Source organism: Opisthocomus hoazin, chromosome 3 (assembly GCF_030867145.1).
Source record: "Opisthocomus hoazin isolate bOpiHoa1 chromosome 3, bOpiHoa1.hap1, whole genome shotgun sequence".
NCBI classification, from domain to species: domain Eukaryota; kingdom Metazoa; phylum Chordata; class Aves; order Opisthocomiformes; family Opisthocomidae; genus Opisthocomus; species Opisthocomus hoazin.
In genome coordinates this window covers 18,207,002-18,233,234 of record NC_134416.1, presented here as the reverse complement: position 1 = coordinate 18,233,234, position 26,233 = coordinate 18,207,002, and positions in this window count along the sequence as shown.

Here is a 26,233-nt window from a genome sequence, read left to right as displayed (position 1 = left end):
CTAGCTTACTGTGTTAACAGAGTCCAAAACAAGGTTAATACAAAGAATCTTTTTTAAAAACAGAACAAAACAGACAAAAAAACCCAAAACACCAGGGACTGAAAGACATAGAACTGGTATCAAAGTATTCCAGTGATTTTCATGAAGGACTGTTGGTTTCTGAGAATCACTGTGTATCCTCCATAGATATGAGGTCCCATGTGAATTTTTTTCTTTGATAAAGGAAACAAACTTTTTGGTATTAAAATCAAGTACAGATTTTGTGGTACTAAATATAGGTATCTTGCTGAGGTATTTAAATTTAGAAGTATAATTAGTTGCTCTGTACTTTTTCTCTAGTATTCATGGAAAGAGATGAGAAATCTTCAAGACTGATTTCATACACCTCTGTCTCTGGCTAACTGGATATTTCTGATTTTCCAGGTGAAAAGTAGGGGACACTACACTATGACTTCATACTGAGTATCATAACTGAGGAAAATCATTGAAGGAAATCAATGGGGATTGATCGTTAAGGTTACCAACAGCAAAATAACTTTATCGAAGAATTAAGTTTTAAGAATTTCCAGAATAGCTACACATTCTTTAAGGATACTTTTGGATTAATCGCTCAGTTCCTTTATCTACCACCTACAAAAAAAAAATGTATTGAATAGCTCTCTTACCTAACTGAGCAGTATTAGGAAAAGCTAAGAATAAACCAGTGAAAGCCTATTAAAAGATTTACTAGTCAGAGAATTTAAAATATAACTTCTTAACCAAAAATCTTCATGTATATATCAAAGCTATATATATGCATGTATTGTAACTTCTCAGGAGATGACTCATGTAGTTTGTATCTTGTTATGTGTTGTAATAATTTACTTGATTTAAACAAGATATTTAACCTAACAACAACTATTCTGATCAACAAAGAGAACTTAAATTAATAGCTAAACTTATTTTATTCTAAGATAAATAAGAATTATTAGGTGAATAGAGGAGACATTTGTAAATTAAATAACCTTGGAAGTCTCCCCAGTCAACATCACAGCAGGCATAAGCAAGGTTTTAAATTTGATTTAGTAACCAGCTGAGAAATCTGAACAGACTATTTCTTTCTCTGCTAGTTTTTTTACCAACCCTCAAGATATAAATAAATTTCAATATAGTAATTCCTTAATTTAAAGAGAAACATATGTCAATGAAAGCAAAACAGGAAAGGATTTACAGATCTTATATAGCAAAACCTGTGAGTAAAGCTGAAAAGATGAATCCCTGAAACCTGCTGTAACAAACCTATTTTTACAGTCTATGGTAGGCAAAAACTCTTTTGCATCTTACAAATTGGGATGTGAATAATAAAACTTGGTGTCAGATACCGTATTCAGTTCTCTGCTGCTTAAAGATACAAATCTTTTACTGCTCTGATTAAGGCATGAGGAAATTAAGGAATGAGCAACAGACTAAATTAAGGTTGTATAGCAATCTCTATTCCAGCCACTTCTAGGTATGCCATGTAAGATTTTGGCATTTTCTTCCTTTTACATGATTTTTTAAATTATCTTAATTCCGTTGCTTTGATGCTTATCTTCAATGAGTTTGAAAATCTGCCCAGAATTAATTTAGAGCACATTTCAGAGATCTTGGCAGATGGAGACACCTTACCATCAGCCTCTAGGACAAAATTAATGTTATCAAAATGAATGTGCCTTCTATAACTCTGCATGTCCTAAGAGGTCTCCTGGTTATCATTCATCTATATGAGTGTTGGAAAACTAACTTGATTTTTAAGTATTTCTCTTTCAGGCAGATGAAAGAAAAAAAAAAAATTTGTTGCACTTTGCAGCCTTTGTCTGATCTGGAAACTTTTGTGTGTCCAGCTTGGAGCTCTTTCAGATGACCCTTCATTCTTTTCCGTAAAATCAAACTTCATAACGCAGCACTGCTGAACTTTCACTGCAAGAATGAGGTTTTGCCCCTCATTTACTGAGTAGTTGGGGTCAGCCTACTGCAGCTTAAACTGTAGGATGCTTCCTGCAACACCAGCCACCAGAAAATACACACAACTTTGGCATAAAATTATATACAATTTCTTCTTGGAAGTCAATTCTAGACATTGGAATGAGTGTATTGGAAAATCAAGAAAAATATGTAAGAGTAGATGGGTAAGCATTCAGTTAATTTCAGAGGCCTCACTTCAGCGACTGTAGTATTAACGCCCATCAATGTATATAGACTATATAGATGATAGATAAGTCTATCATCTAACCCATTGAACGTAAAGAACAAACATATTCTTAAGGACCTGGGGTGTTTTGTTTTGTTTTGTTTTCATTCAGGACAAAGAATAACAATAAGTGATATTTCTTTTGATGTGAAAGGGTGTATCAGGTTCAAGCATGCAGACTGTAAGAAATACTGGCGCAAAAGACTTTTCCCATTTCCAATCACAGATGACAGTCCTCAGACTAAGAATTCTGTATATCATTGAACCCTAGCCTGTGGGGAAATTTTTTGAAAAAAACACTAAAAAATTTGTTATTGATTATTACGAAGACTAGCCCAAGCACTTGTCCCACACAAGCTCTGCCAAAGCAGATATGTTGGAGTTATGGTTTACAAAGACATTTTGGGACTGTCCCAGACTTCAACGGTCTTGGCTAAAAGAAGGTAAAATGTAAATCTGATAATGGTAAGTAGATTAATATGATAATACTTCCTAGAACTATGTTTTGGGATATATTCCAGCATCTTGAAAGGTCTCTATGTGGTAGAAAGCCAGATTCTCTAAAGCAGTTCTTGTAGCCAAACATCATATATTGCTTCAGATGGAAAATATATTCTCTCCAGGGACAGAAACTTGGCACATTAACTTGGGGGAACTAGAAGCTAAGATATGAGTGCAGTTTCAAAGAATAGAGACCTGGAGTCAAAAAGCTGAAAAGCTTTCATCCAACTTTTTACAGTCTTTGATCAATCCTTAGAAATTGAATCTGAGGGGTCTCTTTCCACTGTCTCAATCTCTCTAGTGATTCCCCCACCCCTACAGACATCCTGTCTCCTTGCCTAAAAATTCCTCCAGCCCCCTACCTCTTGTTTGGCTAGTACCTTGCCTCCCTTCCAGTTCACTGATTTGCTTTTCTGCTGCTACAGCCTTTAATCAGCATCTTTCTTCCATGTAAGTGTTTCCTAGGCCCAGCTTGTTATTGCAAATATTTCGTAGAATCGCTATATTGTGTATGTGTTGTTTGGTTGTGCTGGGGCAAGTCTCAGAAGGATGTTTGCAGACAGAATCCTTCAAAGATTTTACTGATGGATGTTAACCAGCTTCTGCTGAGTCTATAGTAAACTACAATTCCTTAAAAGCCTATAATTCAGTACAATTTCTGCTTCCTCTACTGTGGAGAACAAGAAAAGTCTGCTCTCACCAGCAGTTGCATGCATTAAATAATACCTCAGACTGAGTTATGTATGCCTCACTTAAAATTTGTGTGTTTTAATAATGATAGTAAATTTATATTATTCCTACATTTATGAAATCATGTGAGAGCTATTCAGGAGGCAATTTGTAGTGGGTGGAGGATCCTGATTCTGCAAGTAACTTCACCAACAGCTTCTGGATGACAGTTTTGTCTGTAGCACTAGGACAGCTACAGTAGTATTGTGGAGTTTGCATTGGATTAAGACTGAGCTAGAAGTGATAGAGCTGTTTTGGAAGGAGGTGGATATTGGTCTGGCTTCATGATAAGCTATGACCATTCCAGCAGCTTGTGGCTCCACAGCCTGCCAGGGAGGAAGAGGCAAAGCCGGCATTGACCAAAGCTAGCCCAAATGCCTGGATTACAATTGTAATATGACCTGGTTGCATGTGATAGTGGGCCTTTCAGTGATGGGTCTCAATGTGCTGAATTTCAAGAGGAACATATCTGGTCCAAACTATGACACAGTGATTTGAGTTTCTTAATAATTTTCATGGGTTTTCTGATGTATTCACTTACTTCCAGCTAAAATGATACATGTTTTCAAAGAAATAAGGACTAGCAAAAGGAAAAGAAAAAATCTGCAGAAGTGACTGGATCAGCAGATTTTACTTTCTTGGAATTGGTGGTAAAAATATGACTATACAGAAATTACTGAGTCATTACATCAGTTAATTAAGAAAAGATTTTAAAAACATCCAGTTCATGCTGCCACAAATAGTGACAAAAAGGTGATGCTATATAGTAGTGTTATAAATGCAGTTTTGGTAGAAAAGTTCTATTTAACTTTATTGATGGATATTTTAAGAAACTGCTAATGAGTCTTACACTACATTGCAGTTGTTTAGATCCATATTTTACTTCTCTCCCTAAAGGACTCTTTTTCTAAAGAACCAAAGAGGGCAGCCTCATGGGTGGCTTTGCTAATATAAGCTAATGATCACAGAAGAGGTCAACACTAGCAGCTCTTTGACACACCTGAAAATTAACCATAAAAATACTTTCTTCCAAAATACTGACCTAACTGCCTGTTTATGTAACCCCACGAGTGTTGGTTAGAATTACAAGAACTGGGAATACAATATAAGGGAGGGTGGAGAAGGGTGCAAGCAACACAGAACATTTACTTTAAGGAACAATAAAGATTTAGTTTGGCTTTTATTGCTTGTGAAGCCACAAACTTGTATGCACATTGAAGCTTCATTACACTGAAATGCTGAAGAAGCATCAGGTCTACTTTATCATGGGAGACTCCTCTTTCAAACAAGTGACAACTTCTAAGTCTTTAAAAGTTCTATGTGCAATGGCTGGATAGTCACAGGCTGATTTAGGGGTTTTATTTCTTAAGAGAGCTGGTAATAGCAGAAATAGAAAAATGCGTTGCAGCAGTTCTGAAATGAAACTTCATTTGACTTGTGAGCTGTGAAATAAGCCAAATGATATGATGTTAAGTAATAGCATGCACTAATTCATTGCCTTTGATGCCACCTCTCGTTTTAAATTAACATTGAGGTTTCAATACCTTTGGCTCTGCAAATCTGCTTGGTTATGCTTTATTTATTTTTATTCCTTTTGTACTAGAGTCAAACAGGGGAATGAAGAGTTGGAATTCCATTTGAAATTAAGCTTACAAACAAACATGAAAAAACACCCTCAAACACCCTAAGACCTTGGCTCCAGCAAGAGTTATGCACCAGTAAGAGTAGACTTCTAGTATGCCAGCTTTCACTGTTGCCTTAAAAAGTTCACATAAGGAATTTATTACAAACGTTCTTTAAAGGTGATCTGTATACCTGACTTGTTACACTCAATGGGACCCACAAACACAAACACAAATGTAAATTTTAAAAAAAAAAAGGCAAAAAATATTCAACAATCTTCTATTCTAAGAAACATGCTGCTTCAGACATTGAATGACTCCTTCCTCCAGAATCTAACTTTGGTATATTTTTGTAAAGGATAAGCAAATCCAAAAACTTTCTTTTCAAGGTGTAAGACACATAGTTTCTGTCCATAATTCTATAACTATTGCAAACTAAACCAGCATCTGACATAAATCTATTGACCAACACTATTGCATAAGCTAATACATAGAACATGTGGTCTGTTATGAAAATACTATTTGGAATTCAAATAGCATGCATTTAACAAATACACAGTTAATCCCAAAGCTTGGAATTTCATATCATATTCTTCTTGGATTCATATTTATACTCTTTAATGTATCAAATATGGTCTCACAGGCAGCAGCTTATCTGTAATCCCTAGCTTCAGGGTGTGACACTCAAATAGTTTCATAGAAAACCTTCTGTTCAAATTTGATAACCATTAAACATAGGCTTTTACAAATTTCTATCCAGTCATGTCTGATTGCATTTCACTGCACTCCCAATATGAATGCAAGGAAGTGCTGTTAGCCAAGAACTATAATATTAGGCTGTATATAAAGTTGAGTGCTGCATTTTCCTTGGTATTTTTCAAGATATTTGATTATTCTTTTCCTTTTAATGACTAAATTATTTTCCGCAGGTGGAAGACAACACAGTCCTAGTTTAGTGAGAGTATGTTAACAACTTTTTTAAAATTTTGCCAGAGAAACTGAGATATAGTTAATATTAGAATATTTACATATACTGATTCAAGATATTTATAAAATCATCTTTGCTGTAATAGCCTTGCAGGGAAGGCTTAAGTTAGCAAGCATCTTTTCTAGGAACAGCATAACTACAATAGAAGAAAAACTCCTTTTTTCAATATGAACTGCATCTATGTGAGGAAGTATGTCACTGTTCATGGATCACCACAGAAAGAAGAAGATGTGTAAGTGAGGAAGCAACATGAGCCCTGAAATAAAAAATTACACTTTTCATCCAGTTCTCTACACATCACATATAAACCAAATATTAATCTGCGGGGTGGGCAGATTCCTTTTTTCGTCTTCCCTTTCAGGTTGCAAGACTGAACCATGAAGGAATTCTTACGTTATGTAGAAGGGAAAATTTCCAGGAAGAAATGGAAGGAACAATCAAAACTGAATGATTAATAAACCCAGAGATGAAGAAGAGTTACTAAAACTGGAACAGGAAATGCCCTATCATGTATTTCTTCAGTTTTTTCTGGTAGCTGCAGTGCTATCTTTCATAACACAGAAAAGCGGAGAAGTGAAAACCTCTTATTTTCAGCAACACTGAAACAAAGAAAGTATCCTACCAGCTCAACATAGAAATGCATGAAAGAAAACAACACTGTAATGCAATATGAAAGATTTCTTTTCTCACAGATACTCCATGAACCTGGCAAGATTTTTTTGGTTATGGTGGAGAACCTGTTCAGTTTTCAAACTTAATCTGCACTGTTGGAGAGTGCTGTCATTTTTTCTCTAGTCTTTCTTAGTTAAACTGAGACACAAGATGAGCCATGGCTGGAACACACTTCTGTTTCCCCTCATCTCATTTGAGGTGAATTCCAGCAGATTTGGGAGCTGTGAGCTTGCTAGCTATAAGATAGGCAGATCCACAGTGACCACACAGAGGGACCAATGAAACATCAAAAAAAGCTTTCAAGAGAATTTTGAGATTTCAGTTATTGCATAAATAATCAAAGCAAAAAAACCCCTCGATTTTGTATGTGAATTAAGGCCAAACTGTTTAACTTTTATTTTTTGTTTTACTTTCTTTTTATATTTGTCTGTTATTTGTAATTATTGTTGGAGGATATTATTGTTGTAGTAAAATAGTTACCTTAAAACATGCTAATGATACTTGGAATCTGTTCTGTTCTCTTTGACATTGGCTAGCATTAGAAGTGGATGAGAAATCCAGGATTAGATCAACACATACAGTTTATTAAGAGTTCATTTTTCGTATTTGATTACTTTGCCCTCTGCAGCTCCAGGATTTTTGTATCTTTGACAATTTTATTCTGTTTTCTACATCTGCCAAAATTCTCATTTGGAATGTAACAATCTGATACTTTGTCCTGTCTACCATACCATCTCCCCCAGAGCTGGTGATGTGGTTTTGCAAAAGAGGACAGGCAAGGAACCACAATCGAGGACAAAGGTCAGGGAGATGAATGCAAACTGGAGGTAGTAGAATGTCTGGAAATCCTGTAAATATGCTGAAATCATGGAGGTTATTGTCCCCTTTTCGCCCACAAACACACCTCCTGCTCCTTTGCCTACACTGTTTTCAACATTTCTTGTACTCTATGTTAAGGGATTTCCACCACAACATGGAACCCAAACAGATACCGTGTATATACAGAAATAGAAAGAGCTAGGTCCTGTATATGTGTGATTTCATGTTTGCTCATGTGTGTAATGGGTGTGTAAAGGCCCTGATTAACTAGCTTTTTGTTCCTGGTTTCCACTATGGGGCAAGATGTGTAGGGTACAAATTTTAAAATGTGTTGTATTTCATCCATCTGTGGTATATAACCCTAGCCTGGAATTATCAACTGGCCATTGTATATTTTGTATATCCTCCAGTGTCTTATATTTTCTTTTCTTTAGGTAGATTAAATATCTCGAAGCTTTTCATTATGTCTTCATACGTAAGTCTATTTCCTTTGTCTTGTTTGTCCTTTCTCTTTGACCCTTTATTTTAAATAATTTTTTCACTGAAGTACTTTTTCTTCAGACTTATGCTGACAAAACTGAGCATTAGGTTCTCGGATGTTATGCAGGTATTGTCAATTCTTGCATGATTTTTCTGTTTACTTTTGTTGTTGTTTTTTTTTTTTGAAGGCTACAGCCATTCTAGAATTCGAGCAAATCAAGCTAGTCATTGTATTGCAGTTTACATGATTTTCATCTCCTCTTATGCCTAACAATCGCTCTATTTCTCTTCTGACTAATATAAAAGATTTTCTTACTCAAGTATTTACACTGATAAATAATAAGCAGCAAAATATATGGACTAACAGATCTAGGGACTCCACTTTTGCTTTATTATACTGACAGTCACTCATAAGTTTGAACTGTGGGAGTTGCTAGGTTTTCCTGTGCTTTTCAGAAGTGCCACCTGCAGCAAATATTTAAGCAAATGTGATTACAACCATGCGCTCCACTAGGAATGCAACTCTTTAAACCCTACAAAATAGAAAGCTCTTTCTGAAAGTGTGTTTCTCTGTGTCAAACATTAATCTTACAGGGATTTGAATTAAAAGGAAGGATTCTACTTGCATGTGTTTAAATAAATCTTCCAAACTTTCAACCTGCTAATACCTGTAAAACACAGCCAATTGAATTTTAGCAATATGAAATTTTTTATCATTGCAGATCAAATCTGTCGTGTTCTGGATAAAGAAGGATTGTGGCATTTTTTTTTTATGATATCAGCAGAAAAAGAGGAAATTACTTGGAAAATGGAACAGCAGCTTTCATATTTTATTGCTTAAGACACAGACATAGTAGCAGGATAATAGAATGTTCAATGACAAAAGTAGGATGCAAGAAAAAGTTATGGTGGATCTCTAAGATGATGAAGTCTGCTGTGTTACATCATCATCCTCGTTCCAGTGTATAGAATCATAAAAGCATAGAATCGTTTAGATTGGAGAAGACCTTTAATATCATCAAGTCCAACTGTTAACCTAGCACTGCCAAGTCCACCACTAAACCATGTTCCTAAGCACCACACCTACATGTCTTTTAAATACCTCCAGGGATGGTGACTCTACCACTTCCCTGGGCAGCCTGTTCTGACACTTGACACCTTTCGGTGAACAAATTTTTCCTAATATCCAACCTAAACCTCCCCTGATGTAACTTGAGGCCATTGCCTCTCGTCCTATCACTTGTTACTTGGGAGAAGAGACTGACATCCACCTCACTGCAAGCTCCTTTCAGGTAATTGTAGAGAGTGATAAGGTGTCTCAGCCTGCTTTTCTCTAGGCTAAACAACCGCAGTTCCCTCAGCCACTCCACAAGACTTATTCTCTAGACCCTTCACCAGCTTTGTTGCCCTTCTCTGGACGCGCTCCAGCAACTCAATGTCTTTCTTGTAGTGAGGGGCCCAAAACTGAACACAGTACTCGAGGTACAGCCTCACCAGTGCCGAGTACAGGGGCACAATCACCTCCCTGCTCCTGCTGGCCACACTGTTCCTGATACAATCCAGGATGCCATTGGCCTTCTTGGCCACCTGCACACACTGCCAGCTCATAATCAACTGGCTGTCGACCAGGACCCCCAGGGTCCTTTCCTACCGGGCAGCTTTCCAGCTACTCTTCCCCAAGCCTGTAGCATTGCATGGGGTTGTTGTGACCCAAGGGCAGGACCCGGCACTTGGGCTTGTTGAACCTCATACTGTTGGTCTTGGCCCATATATCCAGCCTGTCCAGATCCCTCCTGAGAGCCTGTCCACCCTCAAGCAGATTGAGTCTCCTGCCCAACTTGGTGCAATCTGCAAACATACTGAGGGAGCACTTGATCCCCTTGTCTACATCATTGATAAGGATATTAAATAGAATGGGCCCTGTAACTGACCCCCAAAAAACACAACTTGTGACTGGCTGCCAGCTGGAGTTAACTCCATTCACCACAACTCTTTGGGCTCTGTCTTCCAGCCAGTTTTTTACCTAGTGAAGACTACACCTGTCGAAGCCATGAGCAGTCAGTTTCTCCAGCAGAAAACTGAGGGAAACAGTGTCAAAGGCTTTACTAATATCATAGAATCATAGAATCATATAATCGTAGGTTGGAAAAGACCGCTAAGATCATGAAGTCCAACCGTTCACCCAACACCACCATTCCTACTAAACACCACCATTCCTAATAAAAATCTAGGCAGACAACGTCCACAGCCTTTCCCTCGTCCATTGAGAGGACCACCTTGTCGTAGAAGGATATTAGTTTAGTCAAGCAGGATCCGCCTTTCATAAACCCATGCTGAGTGGGCCTGGTTGCCTGGTTATCCTGTACATGCTGTGTGATTGCACTCAAGAGGACCTGCTCCATAATCTTCCTCAGTACCAACATCAGACTGACAGGCCTCTAAAGTTAAGATATATTTCAGCTCTTTTTCAAAATCATTTTAATGCTCAAATCCTATTCAGTTTTACATTTGGTATTAAAGTTTGATATCGTCTTTCTGCTATGAGAAGATGCTTCTTCAGGCAGGACACGGAAAAAATTATTTTCATTGTTAATAGTTGTCATAGTGTCATTTGAAACTATTAATTAACTGGTTTCAAGTGTTTTCTAATAGTTCTAATAGTTCAAACTGCATATATAAAGTTGAAATAAATTACCTCAATGATCAGACTTAATGTAGAAAGAAAAATAATTTATAAAAAGTGAATATAAGAATATGATGTCTAGGAGAACATAGCCAAATCTGCATAAAATGGGGCTAATTCATGCTGGCACAGATACTATGTGTTAATGAAAAAGATTTCAAAATATCTTATCAGATTTACTGACTGTTGAGTTTGTTGATGCTCTTTTTTCGCTGTCTGTACTTTATGACATTTCCATCTTCCACTGCAGAATTATTCAATTGCCAGTTGGTTTTTCTGACTACTTCTTGATCCTATTCATAACAGATATTGCTCTGAGCTTTTTATGACTGCAAAAACTATTAAACATGCCTCAGAGGATGAAGTTTAGTGTACTTCAGCCACGTTATCTGTTCCTTGGGAGAACTATACTCTGTGCTTTACGCAGAACATCTATGGACTGCAGTTACATTGTGTGAAATTATCTACACACTAGGGTTAAATTCAGTAAATCCTTTTCATAAATAAAAAATAAGAAAGCATATGAAATACTGAAATATTCTAAATACAAATGAAGAAAACACTTGAAACACTGACACATTATTGTGGTAGGTTGAGCCTGGCTGGACACCAGGTGCCCACAAAGCTTCTCTATTACGCCTCCTCCTCAGTTGGACTGAGGAGATAAAGTTTATAATGAAAGGCTTCTGGATAGAGATAAGAACAGTGAGAGATCACTCACCAATTACTGTCATGGGCAAACGTGGAGTCCTGGCTGGACTAGAGGGGACATAGTTTGGTGCCGTTGAGCAACCCAGGCTTTGTATCAGAGATAGGCCTTGAAAGCAGCGAACACAGAACACTGCTGCAAAAGTGAAGTGGCGAACACGGAACGCTGGCGCAGGGGGACTTCCACGTCGCCGCTTCCTGCCACATCACCGCTTCCTGCCACATCGTCGCTTCCGCATCGAGATGACGCTCTGCACCAATCACAGAGAGTTATAGCAATTTTGCCCATATATGGTTAAGGGTATCTAACCAATTAGAGGTTGTCATTGCTTTGCCTATATAAACCCTGTTTTGCTGACTAATAAAGGAGAACGACCATACTCATATTGAGATTACATCGTTACTTCCGATCAGTCTCCCACTCCAACAGGCAAAACAGTCCTGATTTGGGAAAATTAATTAAATTTATTACCAATCAAATCAGACTAAGGCAATGAGAAATAAAACCAAATCCTAAAACACCTTCCCCCCCTCCCTTTGCCAGGCTCAATTTTACTCCCAGTTTTCTCTACCTCTTTGCCCTGAGCAGCGCAGGCAGATGGGGAATGGGGGTGGTGGGCAGTTCATCACATGTTGTCTCTGCTGCTGCTTCCTCCTGAGGGGGAGGACTTCCCACGCTCTTCCCCTGCTCCAGGGTGGGGTGTCTCCCACAGGACACTGTCCTTTGTGAACTGCTCTAGTGTGGGTCCTTCCCACAGGCTGCAGTTCTTCACAAACTTCCCCAGCATGGGTCCGTTCCACGGGGTGCAGTCCTTCAGGAACAGATTGCTCCAATGTGGGTCCCCCATGGGGTCACAAGTCCTGCCAGCAAGCCCACTCCAGGGTGCGCTCCTCTGTCCACGGGTCTACAGGTCCTACCAGGGGCCTGCTCCATCACAGACTTTCCATGGGTTCACAGCCTCCTTTGGGCATCCACCTGTTTCGGCATGGGGTCCTCCTCGAGCTTCCGATGGATATCTGCTCCACTGTGGACCTCCATGGGCTGCAGGCGACAGCCTGTCTCACCATGGTCTTCTCCACAGGCTGCAGGGGAATCTCTGCTCTGGTGCCTGGAGCACCTCCTCCCCTCTCCTTCTTCACTGACCTTGGTGTCTGCACAGTTGTTGCTCTCACATATTCTCAATCCTCTCTTCCCACTGCTGTTGTACAGAAGCTTTTTCCCCTTCTTAACTATGTTATCACAGAGGCACTACCACCTTCGTTGATTGGCTCAGCCTTAGCCAGCAGCAGGTCTGTCTTGGACCTGGCTGACATTATTGACTTAGTCGGACATGGGGGAAGCTTCTGGCAGCTTCTCACAGAAGCCACCCCTGTAGCTTCTCCGCTACCAAAATTTTGCCATGCAAAACCAATACAATTATATTTTGACACCTTTACAAAAAGACTACACATATTGAAGGGAAGTTAATTGCACTGAAAAATAAATTTTTAAATTTTGCATACTCCTAAGCATATTCCAATTGATATTTTACTCAGTAAAATGCCTTTCTGCCTGATTCACAGCAGAGATTTGCTGTGAGACCTCCCACATCTCAGAAGCTTGCTTTTCCCAGGGCAGTTCCAGGGCTCCATTTTCTTTTCAATCATTCCTATTAATTTTGCTCTGCCTCCTTCAATAAATTGTACATGATAAAGCAACATTGAATTTTGGCAACCTATTTCCCAGAAGAATGTCTTAAACAGGAAGAGGAGCATTTTTTTTGTCATCTAGTGAGTATTTTCAATCTGCAAAAAGACTCTGAGGAAAAGAAAACAAGGACATGGACCTATGGGAGCGGGTCCAGAGGAGTGCAACAAAAATGATCAGAGGACTGGAGCACCTCTCCTACGAGGACAGAAGAGAAACGAGGCTGGTGAAGGGTCTAGAGAACAAGTCTTCTGAGGAGTGGCTGAGGGAACTGAGGCTGTTTAGTCTGGATAAGAGGAGTCAGAAGGGGGACCTTATTACTCTCTACAGCTACCTGAAAGGAGGTTGTAGCGAGGCAGGTGATGCTCTCTTCTCCCAGGTAACTAGTGATAGGATGAGAGGCAATGGCCTCAAGTTATGTCAGGGGAGGTTTAGATTGGACATTAGAAAAATTTCTCTACTGAAAGAGTGGTCAGGCATTGGAACAGGCTGCCCAGGGCAGTGGTGGAGTCACCATCCCTGGAGGGGTTCAAATAATGTATAGATGTGGCATTTTGGGATATGGTTTAGTAGGCATGGTAGTGTTGGGTGGATGGTTGGACTTGATGATCTTAGAGGTCTTTTCTGACCTATGATTCTATGACAGGCTGAGATATTTGGGGTTGTTCAGCCTGCAGAAGAGAAGGCTATGGGGAGACTTTATAGCAGCCTTTCAGTACCTGAAGGGGGTCTATAGGACAGATGGGGAAAATCTTTTTAGCAAGACTTGTTGTGATAGGACAGTGAGTAATAGTTTTAAGCTAAGGGAGGGTAGGTTTAGACTAGATATTAGGAAGAATTTTTTTACCATGAGGGTGTTTAAATGGTGGAATAAGTTGTTCAGAGAGGCAGTGGAGGCCCCATCCCTGGAAACGTTCAAAGTCAGGTGGGATGGGACTCTGAGCTACCTGATCTAGATGAAGACGTCCCTGCTTGCTGCATAGGGGTTGGGCTAGATGACCTCTACAGGTCCCTTCCAACGCAAAGAATTCTATGATCGTATGATTCTACCTGATCTCCCAAAACAATTACTTCACACAAACATATGTGTAGAGGCCAGCACAGGAGTTGTTGACCCTGACTGACCAGAAAATGGAGTATGTACAGCAATGCAAGACAGCATTCAACAACCTTCCAAGGATTCACACAGAAAATGCATACTCTCTAATGTGGAAAAAAAACATGTGATCAATGTTTTATTTCAGACATCTGAAGTGCTCCAAAACCTACGTCCCATAAGACAACTTTACAACCAAAGATGAATCTGATCAAGAGCAAAATAAATACTTGACTTCAGCTTTCTTAAGTGTTGCATGCACATGGACTTCTGAGGGACCAAGAGATCACCATAATTATTCTTCCCAAAGCTGAACACTTTCTCACATTTTAAGGTTGTAGGAGTCTATATATGGCAGTGCCATATATTGAGGTCTGAAACACCTGGAACTAGACCTACAGCTGAATATGATCAATGCAGTGCTGATCTTTGCTTCTTCTAAACTCTCCCTGTGGATCCTAAGAGTAAGTTCTTCAGAACTTCAGATATCCTCAGCTTTGTCAATAGACAGCTATATGCTTAAGGGACTAGAAAATTATAAATTGATAAGCACTTCCAATAAGGCTTAGATAGGGCTTAAACATGGAGGACTTTTTAACCAAACCAGTCCTTATTAGAATATACGAAACTTTTAGGACGTTTTCAGAAGATTATAAATTCCTGAAACATACTGTGATTTTATCAGTTGTTTGTGGTCATTTTGATTTGGGCATTGCTTTGAAGATTCAGATTCACAAGGTAATTTTTTCTGTTTCTCTGTTTTTCCCTACTCAGCAGGGCTCTTCAACAAATGTCTCATAGCTTGTGGATGCCCTTGCCAGTATACAACAACATGAAGGACTTAAGCCTCTCCTTTTACTAGTATACATGTGACGTTTCTTGTAACTATATGTATTTCTTTTATTACTGTCCCTAAGTAACTAATTCTTCAGCATATGCATCTTGTTTGCAACACATAAATCAGTTTGAGAAGAAAACCCAGTCATCAGCTATTGATCTAAATTATATTTCCATGGGCTAGTACAAAACAATTTCATTTTATACAGCATTCTTATATTACTGTCACAAAACACTTTAAGGGCTATGTCAATCACCAGCTAAAGAGAAGTAGAAGGTATTAAAGTGAGATTTAGAAGAGAAAATGTGCAAATGGGTCATAGATGAAAAGCACTGCAGATAGGCAAAAATAATTCATGTGCCTTTAGCTGCTGAGTAGGTTGGAAGAGAACAGTTGTTCCAGCTTGAGAAAAAAAGCAGGGTAGAGAGAGTTTATTTGCTATAAGCTCATTCATATGGTTCCCACCACTATAATTGTCAATGCTTCCTTATACCCACAGAATATATCATTTTTCTTCTTTTCGTCCTCCTTTGGTTCCAATGTAATTTATTATGTATTGTCCTTGTTACGTATTGCTGTTGTGGGAAAATGAGGGTCAAAGATGTGGACTTTCCAGTTCGCACTGAAGATAATGAGGTTGCCATCAACTAGTCATGTTCAGGACCGTGCTGTAGATTCAGGGACTGCTCTCTGGGGAAGTCCTGGCTCTGCATTCTGAGGGCAGTAGGGTTGTATGGCTGTCAAACCCATCAGACTTCCTTCTTAGGCAGGAAGTTTTTAAAGGTTTTTTCCTTAGGGAGGCTTGGGATGTGGTGGGAAACCTGGAAGAGGAAGAATGAAAATTGAAATTGGACTAAGTTCTGTCTTCAGAACTGGTAGTCAAGAGACCTGTGAGCAGTAGTGTCCTGCCCTCTCGCTTAGTTGGGTGATACATGGTAGTTTGTAACAAGGCTGGTAGTTTAATATCCCAGCATATGCACTCAGCTTATGCCCAGAAATGCATGGACTTTTTATCACCTACTGTCTTGCTTGATGTAGGTTGTGAGTTAAGTTAAATCACATAGTTAATTTGTGAGTTAAGTCAAATCATATTTGCTAAGGGCACTGAGCATGCACGTTGATCAGATATCCTAACTCAGCTGATGAAGAGAAATATCTCGACCCATGGTAGCTTAAATAGACATCTAAGAATTATTTCTTGTCCAGCAGCAATGTGAACTTCTGAATTTACTGCGTATCTATTAATTTAAATTAAAACAAATTTATCTTCTATGAGCTTTGCATGAATATGTTTTTAATTTCTTGAAGCAAAAAACATGGAATAAGCATAAAAAAGTGGAATGCTGTAACTGAAGTACTTTAATAATAGAAGTTCAGAATCAGTTCAAAGTGATGAAAGCTGACAAAAGAAAGGGAAGACAGGAAAGATAATTGTGATATTTTCATTTCCAGGGTTAGTGTGCTCAGTGGAAGATTCATCTTTTTTAACTTCCACCAGCTTTCATCTTCTAAAGTATCCATTTACTAATATATTTAAAGGGGAAAAAACAAGCTATACAGCACAGCAATTGATTGTATCATAAAACAGGATTCATAGGGAAGTTTCCACTGGTGCTTACTTTCCTTGACTGCTATTGATCATAGACCATATTTCTCTGTTAAACGAAACACCCAGCTTTTAGAACACCAGAGTGAAGCATTTCCAACCCACAACGTGTAACAAATAATGGATTTAGTTGTTTTTAAGTCCTTAATTTACAGTTAGAAAATAAGCTCACCAAAGATATTGAATTACTGTCTTCAGATACTGAAATAATCAAACGATCCAAAGTAAGTAATTTACTTTCTCTTCACATCAAGTATTATATGCTGGAATTCAATAGATGATAGTATTGCTTGTAAAACTGTTATAGAATTGTCTTTTGTGGAGGAACTAGTGATTTAATGTATTTTCATTAACCTTTCTTTTTTCTTTCTTTAAGAAATCTGTACTACCATTTTTGTGAGCATACAATTATGTCAGAACTGGAAATATCCATTTTTAATGATAATGTCCAGAAAGAACTAGTCGACAGGCAGTTCTGTTTAAATGCTGTCAACACGATATGAGGTACTTGGTACTGTGATCTTTGTTAGAGGATTACAAAGCTATTTTATAATTAAAACAGAACGCTAACAGATTACAAAGCTATTTTATAATTAAACCAGAATGCTAACAGGCACCAGTGGAAATGCAAAAGTTTTCTCACCTTGATAAAGAAGAATGAGACGTTTTTGGTTTCAGAGGAATAATTTTTATTCTCAGAATCTGAAACCCAATATGAAAATATGTTTTAACATCAGCACAATTCGCCAGCTTAAAAAACACAGATTCTGAAATTCAATTTGTTTTTATGATTATTTCTAAAAGGTTTTTATATAATATTTTCATTGTGTGTTATCCATTTCAAATGCTTATTTGTTTGTGGAAAATAATTAATCTGCCTGTCTTGACTGATTCATCTGTGGTTTATAACACTATTATTTAGTCACATAAAATGGCAATTCAATTAAACTAATAAATATGATACTTCATTGTTTTGCTTTGAAATCTCTGTGATTTTCATACACTAGTAAGGCAGGGCATTTCTACTACTATGAGACTTGTCTGACAATGAACATTATAATATATATATAACTTAAATAAAAATAATTGAAATTTCATATGTAACACTCTCTCCTTTTTCAAACCAACCTTTAAACTCTCTAAAAATAGCTATTATAGACTTATGACATATTTCTGGTTTTAGACTAAATAACAGTAATTCACAACAACTATTTTTCCATATAGGCCATGTTTTTTAAGGTTCTGATCACTCTGTTTACCTTCTACCAGGGTCTCTGGAAAGAGTTCATTCACTTTAAAAGCAGAATAAACTGGACATCTTTGTTAAAATAAGGCCTTACTAGTCATTTACAAGTCTAATATCTGCTTATTTACAATGGTATGACATTGTGGACTTATGACAATTTTGCAGTGTAGTAGTTCTAGACAGACAAAGATGACATAGAGACAGTTAATGCTGCCCTAAATGCTCTATATGACCTCTTGAGATCCCTTTCAGCCCTAAAAACTACATTAGGAAAATAAAAAGATTACTCATTTATTTCACTTTAGTACATTTCTTCAAAGAAAGTATGGAAATATAAGGCTCAAAGAGGATCTTTGTGTCAGCAGATCTAGTTCGCAGTCCACATTAGCATATGTATCATGTTCTCACTGAAAATGTACCAGGTTCCCATTTTAGATCTAAATTTTTCTGCCTAGCAATCATGTTTATTATTGTCCTGGTTTTGGCCAGAACAGGGTTAATTTTCACTGGAATCCAGGAAGGGGCACAGACGGGAGGGCTGACCCCACCTGGCCAAACAGAGCAGGGTATTCCATACCATGTGCCATCATGCTGGGTTCCGGTGGGGGGAGCTGGGCGGCGGGAAATCACTCACAGCTCGCGGCTCGGGAGTGCGCGGTGCCAGTCCGGTCTGGGAGAGCGGCTCTCTGGGTTGTGCGGTTTGTGTTGTGTTTTCCCCTTATCTGTATCTTGTTGTTACTGTTTCCCTGTGTTTGCTGTTCTTTTAAACTGCCCTTATCCCGACCCACCAGTTTCTGCCTGTTTCTTTCCATTCTCCTCCGCACCCCGGCGGGGGGAGGGGTGCCCACGTGGCCCTTTTGTTGCTGGCCGCAGCCAAACCATAACAATTATGCACTGAGGATCCAAGCCTGATCACGCTAAAGTCAGGATGGAACCTTTCTCAGTCTTCAATAATGCATGACTAGTTAAAGTCTTAGACAAGTTTTATTCTTGGGCAAATCTGAACCAGAATTCAGGCAGTCTTTTTGATATGGAAATTTTATTTGCCCCACACATATTTTTTTGCTTGAAGTGGTAGGCTGTAAAGCATGTATTTTAAGTGTGTTTTGCACACTAATTATATGTTGTTTAAACATACTTTTATTTTACAATTTAAAGTGCTTCTAGTTCTACCATGTGTCCATTAGTTTTGTAATACACTGAAAGACAAACAGAATTCTGTTCCATTTTCATACAGTTCGTTATTTCATAAATAACATCTTTATCATGCTCCCTGTTAATCTTTTCCCTAAATGATATAGCCCTAATCTTTTCAAATCTCTTTCCATATCTAAGTCTTTAAATATTTTTTCATCTCCTAACTTAAAATTAACTTCATTTTATGCTATTTCTGCTCTATCTTTCTGGAGACTGAATGACTAGAATCAAGTGTACAACTCAAGATGAGGGTATGTCATTGTTTCTTCTAATGGCATTAACATTATAGCAGAATACCAGACTACATTCTACTAGTAGCGATGCTCTGTAATCTGCTACTTCTGCTGCTCCAAAGGCTGTGATCACACCCTTTGCTACCTTCACTGCTAACTCTTGGTCAAGGGCAATGCTTTAAATATTCACAGGCTAACACGAAGAAAATTAACTTCTCTTGAAGAATTCTGTTTTTAACAGAAAGCTACTTTTAATGTAAATGGGGGGAAGGTCACTGAATCACTTCATCTTCTAAAGAGTGAAAGAAAAATGACTGAGAGACCACTATGCAATAAACAAAAATTTCAAAATCTCTTTACAGAGCCTTTGGAGAAGGCTGAATAAAAGGTTTTGCAACAATACCTGATAAAAACAGTATTGCTTGGGTTTAATGAATGAGGAATTGAGGAAACCAGCATATAAATTCTGTGTCTGGAAGAAGAAAAGTTACAGCATGCTGTTGTAGGAAATTATGTTAAATATTATGGAGAATATGTTTAAAGCTTTCAGTCTAATTAGTATAATTCTTTGGCATACTTTCAGCACCAATGTGCTGTGAGTTTGAGGCAGTGCATTTGCCACCTAGTAATGCAGTAGTTCTTAGTTCTTCGAGTAAAAAACTAATGCGCCTTTGCCTTGCTCTATCAGAGTTCCTGGACTTGTTAGGCTCATTATTTCACAATGCAAGCTGTAACATATATAGTCATAAAGCTGATTTCTGCATACCTAGAAAATCTGGTAAGTACAGCTTATTAATTCGTGTACGTGCAGTGTACACCAGACTTAAAACCTCCACATCTACAAATACAACTGCTGGAGCTATCTAGTCTTAGAATCATAGAATCATCAGTTGGAAAAGACCTCTAAGATCATCAAGTCCAACCATCCACCCAACAACACCATGCCTACTAAACCACATCCCAAAGTGCCATATCTACACGTTTTTTAAACACCTTAAGGGATGGTGACTCAACCAGCTCGCTGGGCAGCCCATTCCAATGGTTCACTTTGCTCAAAGACAAACAATTTCTGACTGCTGTGTAGATGCAGATTTCTCTGATGTCTCACATAAAAAGCTGCGGGAGTCACTGATAGCCAAAGGTTCTGCAGAGATTCTTCTGTACTGAGGAAACCAGTCAGTACCAGTTGCCTCCAGGAAACTCAAAATCCCTGATACAGTCAGGTGAAGCTATAGCAAGAAGCAGGGCTCAGAGGGAACCACCACATTCCAGGCATGTTACTTCACATCACAACAGATCAAATGAAGGGTGATATTTTCAGTCTAGGGCACCAAAAATCAGTTTATGAAGGTTAAGAACTCTGTTGTAAATACAAGAGTGACTATCAAGAAATAGCCAAAAAATGTGGCTGGATCTGGGTCTTGACCGCAAGGGGTGTTTCCAGACATAAAAGTGGTCCCCATGAAAGGGTACTAGTTCAAGAGATTTTACAGTGCTTTGTTATAGCAATTGCAGCAATGACAGAGCTACTCCCTACTCTCTACTTACTACAAGGACAACTTATGATACCTCCAAGAACAACTGTGCTATCAATTATAGATAGGCTAAATTTTTCTTCCTATATGCCACTTGCAGTGAAGCCTATGGGGAAAATGTTCACTTTCTGAAAAGGCAACATGCAAACATGTAAGGGAATTAAGAGGGAAGTTTAGGGCTTGGCAGATCATGATCTGGAACTAGAAGAACATTTCAGTAGGGGTTGCTGAAGTTTTTAAAGCTCTGTTAGAAAGCATTAGGAGTCAAAAAGAAGCTAGGAAAGTAGATTCAATACTGGAGTAGAAGAGACGATATTTCGCTACTGAAGGCGAAGGGCTCTGGAGCAGAGGCTCGCGCCGAGGGACCCTTTCTCCAGTGGCAAAACCGCAGCGGCGAGGCGGCAAAAAGCGCCGAGAGAGAGAGGAGACCCCAGCCCCCCCCCTCCCCGAGCGGGAAAGCGGGAGGTCCCAACGAGCGGCAGCTCTGACTCAGCGGGGGCGGAGTCGAGTGTGACAGCGGCCAAACCCCCTCACGGATAAGAGCAGCCCCCAGGGAACAGAGGCCGCGCAGCAGCCGGGGAGCGGCGCGGCAGTTTGCGCAGCAGTTCGAGCAGGGAAGGCGACAGGCAGGGTGCAGCCGCCCCTCCTGGCAACTCAAGTAGTGGGCATCGCCTATCCAGGAGATATTCTAGCCATAGTTACCACCCGTGGTAAAGCTAGAAGGAGTGTGGGGACCCAGACAGAGGCCCCACGCAAGAATGCAGGTGTCCAGGTCTCTGGCTGCAGGGAGTGCCTGAGCCTGGCACTCGTACTGGAGGACAGCAGAGACAACGGCTGTGTTCGGTGCGAGCGGGTGAATGATCTGCTCAGCCTGGTGGCAGAGCTGAAAGAGGAAGTGCAGAGGTTGAGGAGTATCAGGGAATGTGAGAGGGAGATCGACTGGTGGAGCCGCACCCTGCCGTCCCTGAGGCAGAGGCAGCAGGACGCGGCTCCACAGAAAGCAGAGAACCCCCTACCCTCTTGCCACTGAGCAGAAAGAGGAGACCTAAGAGATGGGGGGGAATGGAAATGGGTCCCTCCTCGGGGGGGGGCAAGCAAATCCCCTCCCAGCCTCCCTCACCTGCCCAGTTGCCCTTAAGCAACAGATATGGGGCTCTGGAATGTGAGGGACTGGCCACAGAGGATGTGGGTGTAGGCGAAGGTCCATCCAGGGGGTTGCCCAGGACGAGTCAGTCAGCCCCACGTATTTCAACTGCCTCAGCTAAGAAAAAAAGGAGGGCAACAGCAGGCCCGATATGCTGACCGGACCCATCCCACAGGAAAGTCTGCTGCCTCCCTGGGGCACGGGTTAGGGATGGTGCGAAGAAACTCCCTGGTCTGGTGCAGCCCTCTGATTATTACCCCCTCTTGGTAATGCAGGTTGGCGGGGATGAGATAGCAGAGAGAAGTGCCAAGGCCGTCAAAAGGGAGTTCAGGGCACTGGGACGACTGGCTGAGGGATCAGGGGCGCAGGTGGTGTTTTCCTCCATCCCATCAGTGGCAGGGAACAGCACTGAAAGGGGCAGGAAAACTCTCCTGATTAACAAATGGCTCAGGGACTGGACCCATCGGTCAAATTTTGGCTTCTTTGATCACGGGGAGGTGTACACAGAACCGGGCCTGGTGGCGACAGGCGGATCACAGCTATCTCAAAGGGGAAAAAGGATTCTTGGCCACGAGCTGCCAGAGCTAATTGAGAAGGCTTTAACCTAGTTTCGAAAGGGGAGGGGGACATCGCTCACCTCACTGATAAGCCCAGGCTGATAAGCCCACTGATAAGCTAGATAAGCCCAGGCTTGGCGTGCCAGGATCAGGGGTGAGATTGACAGCCCAGCTCAAGTGTGTCTATACCAACGCACGTAGCATGGGTAATAAACAGGAGGAGCTGGAAGCCATTATACAGCAGGACGACTACGACTTGGTCGCCATCACAGAAATGTGGTGGGACAACTCGCATGACTGGCATGCTGTCATAGATGGCTACAGACTCTTTAGGAAAGACAGGCCAACAAGGAGAGGTGGTGGAGTTGCTCTATATGTGAGGGAGCAAGTAGAATGCATTGAGCTTGGCCTGGGGCCAAATGAGGAACAAGTTGAGAGCTTATGGGTTAGAATTAAGGGACAGGCTCATAAGGGTGACGTTATGGTGAGTGTGTACTACAGGCCACCTGACCAGCAGGAGGAGGTTGATGAGGCCTTCTACAGGCAGCTGCAAGCAGCCTCACAATCCCAGGCCCTGGTTCTCATGGGGGAATTCAACCACCCTGACATTAGCTGGGAAGACCATACAGCTAGGCAGGCACAATCCAGGAGGTTCCTACAGAGCATCGATGATAACTTTCTGATGCAAGTGGTGGAGGAACCAACAAGGAAAGGCGCTCTGCTGGACCTTGTATTAACAAACAAGGAGGGACTGGTGGAGGATGTGAAGGTCGGAGGTAGACTTGGCTGCAGTGACCATGAAATGGTCGAGTTCAGGATCTTGCGTGGAGGAAGCAGGGCGATAAGCAGGATCAAAACCTTGGGCCTCAGGAGGGCTAACTTTGGCCTCTTCAAGGAGCTACTGGGAGGAATCCCATGGGTCAGGGATCTCGAAGGCAGGGGTTCCAAGAGTGCTGGTCGCTCTTTAAACGTCACTTCCTCCATGCTCAGGAGTGGTGCATCCCCCTGAGAAAGAAATCTAGCAAAGGAGGTAGGAGACCTGCATGGTTGAACAAGGAGCTTCTAGCAGAGATCAGGCAGAAGAGAAGGGTCCATGGAATGTGTAAAGAGGGGCAGGCCACTTGGGAAGAATACAGGAAAGTGGTCAGAGCATGCAGGGATGCGACGAGGAAGGCCAAGGCCCACCTGCAATTAAAGCTGGCAAGGGATTACAAAAACAACAAGAAGGGCTTCTTCAATTACATCAGCAGCAAAAGGAAGGCTAGGGACAATGTGGGGCTGCTGCTGAATGAGGTGGGTGTCCTGGTGATGGAGGATGCAGAGAAGGCAGAGTTACTGAATGCCTTCTTTACTTCAGTCTTCAGTGCCAAGGCAGGTCCTCAGGAATCCCAGGCCCCGTAGGTAAGAGAAGAAGCCCACAGAGAGGATGACTTTCCATTGGTCGAGGAGGAAGGACTGTGTGAGGGATCGCTTAAGTGATCTGGACGTCCACAAATCCATGGGCCCCGATGGAATGCACTCGCGAGTGCTGAGGGAGCTGGCGGATGTCATTGCTGAGCCACTCTCCATCATCTTTGAGAGGTCCTGGAGGACAGGAGAGGTGCCTGAGGACTGGAGAAGGGCCAATGTCACTCCAGTCTTCAAAAAGGGCAAGAAGGAGGACCCAGGAAACTACAGGCCGGTCAGTCTCACCTCCATCCCAGGAAAGGTGATGGAGCAGCTTATCCTGAAGGTCATCAACAAGCAAGTGGAGGAAAAGAAGGATATCAGGAGTAGTCAGCATAGATTCATCAAGGGGACATCATGCCTGACCAATCTGATAGCTTTCTATGATGGCATGACTGGCTGGGTAGATGAAGGGAGAGCCGTGGATGTTGTCTGCCTAGACTTCAGCAAGGCTTTCGACGCAGTCTCCCATGATATCCTCCTAGGGAAGCTCAGGAAGTGTGGGCTGGATGAATGCTTGATGAGGTGGAAATGAGAACTGGCTGAATGGCAGAACTCAGAGGGTTGTCATCAGTGGCACTGAGTCTAGTTGGAGGCCGGTGACTAGTGGTGTCCCCCAGGGGTCAGTGTTGGGCCCAGTCTTGTTTAACTTCTTCATCAACGACCTGGATGAAGAGTTAGAATGTACCCTCAGCAAGTTTGCTGATGACACCAAACTGGGAGGTGTGGTAGATACACCGGAAGGCTGTGCTGCCCATTCAGCGAGACCTGGATAGGCTGGAAAGTTGGGCAGAGAGGAACCTGATGAGGTTCAACAAGGCCAAATGCAGGGTCCTGCACCTGGGGAGGAACAACCCCATGCACCAGTACAGGCTTGGGGCGGACCTGCTGGAGAGCAGCTGTGCAGAGAGGGACCTGGGTGTCCTGGTGAATGACAAGTTGACCATGAGCTAGCAGTGTGCCCTGGCTGCCAAGAAGGCCAATGGCATCCTGGGGTGCATCAGGAAGAGTGTGGCCAGCAGGTCGAGGGAGGTTCTCCTTCCCCTCTACACTGCCCTGGTGAGGCCTCATCTGGAGTACTGTGTCCAGCTCTGGGCTCCCCACTTCAAGAAAGACGAAGAGCTACTGGAGAGAGTCCAGAGGAGGGCTACGAGGATGGTGAGGGGACTGGAGCATCTCCCCTACGAGGAGAGGCTGAGGGAGCTGGGCTTGTTTAGCCTGAAGAAGAGAAGGCTGCGAGGGGACCTTATAAATGCTTACAAATATCTGAAGGGTGGGTGTCAAGAGGATGGGGCCAAGCTCTTTTCAGTGGTGCCCAGCGACAGGACAAGGGACAATGGGCACAAATTGAAGCATAGGAAGTTCTGTCTGAACATGAGGAAGAACTTCTTCCCTCTGAGGTTGACGGAGCACTGGAACAGGCTGCCCAGGGAGACTGTGGAGTCTCCTTCTCTGGAGATATTCAAGACCCGCCTGGACAAGGTCCTGTGCAGCCTGCTGTAGGTGACCCTGCTTCGGCAGGAGGGTTGGATTAGATGACCCACAGAGGTCCCTTCCAACCACTACCATTCTGTGATTCTGTGATTCTGTGATTCTGTGATTCTGTGATTCTATATTACAGAAAATTATGGGAAGAGACACAAAGAAAGGGTTGTCCATAGTTCAGAGAACTATGAAGCTCTTGTCTGTAAATGATGCCTGAAATTTTATTTGGTGAGTACTGATTCATGCATAATTAGTCTGCCTACAGAGGATGTCTCTTTATAGAACTGAAGGGTAACACTGACCCAAATCACTTGATATGACTTTGGCAACGCTCAAGATTTTGCAGCCATCTGCGAATGAAAGAGTAAGTTCACCTGCTGATTCCTTTTGTTGCACAGTTGAGGCTTTCAGTTACCAAACTTTGTGTTCCAAATACGTGTTCATAGAAAGACTCCATACCTGTGCAACACATGAGTATTATGAAGTAGTAATTTGGAAATGGATTATGACACTGGAGGTAAGATTGTGTCAGATTGTGTCACATTATTTCAGTGATGTAGTGTTTATGAGATGAGGAGCAAAAATTCTTTAGCAAGTTTCTGGTCTTATTTGCAATGGAAAGAGCACTGACATTCTTCAAGAAGAAGTGAAGAGTAGTTTCTATGACATAATTTCTTCTGTTTTAGGTATCTATGTGGCCAAGTATGTGTTTTCTTTAATTAAATTGACTGTATCCCTGTATAATGAATTGC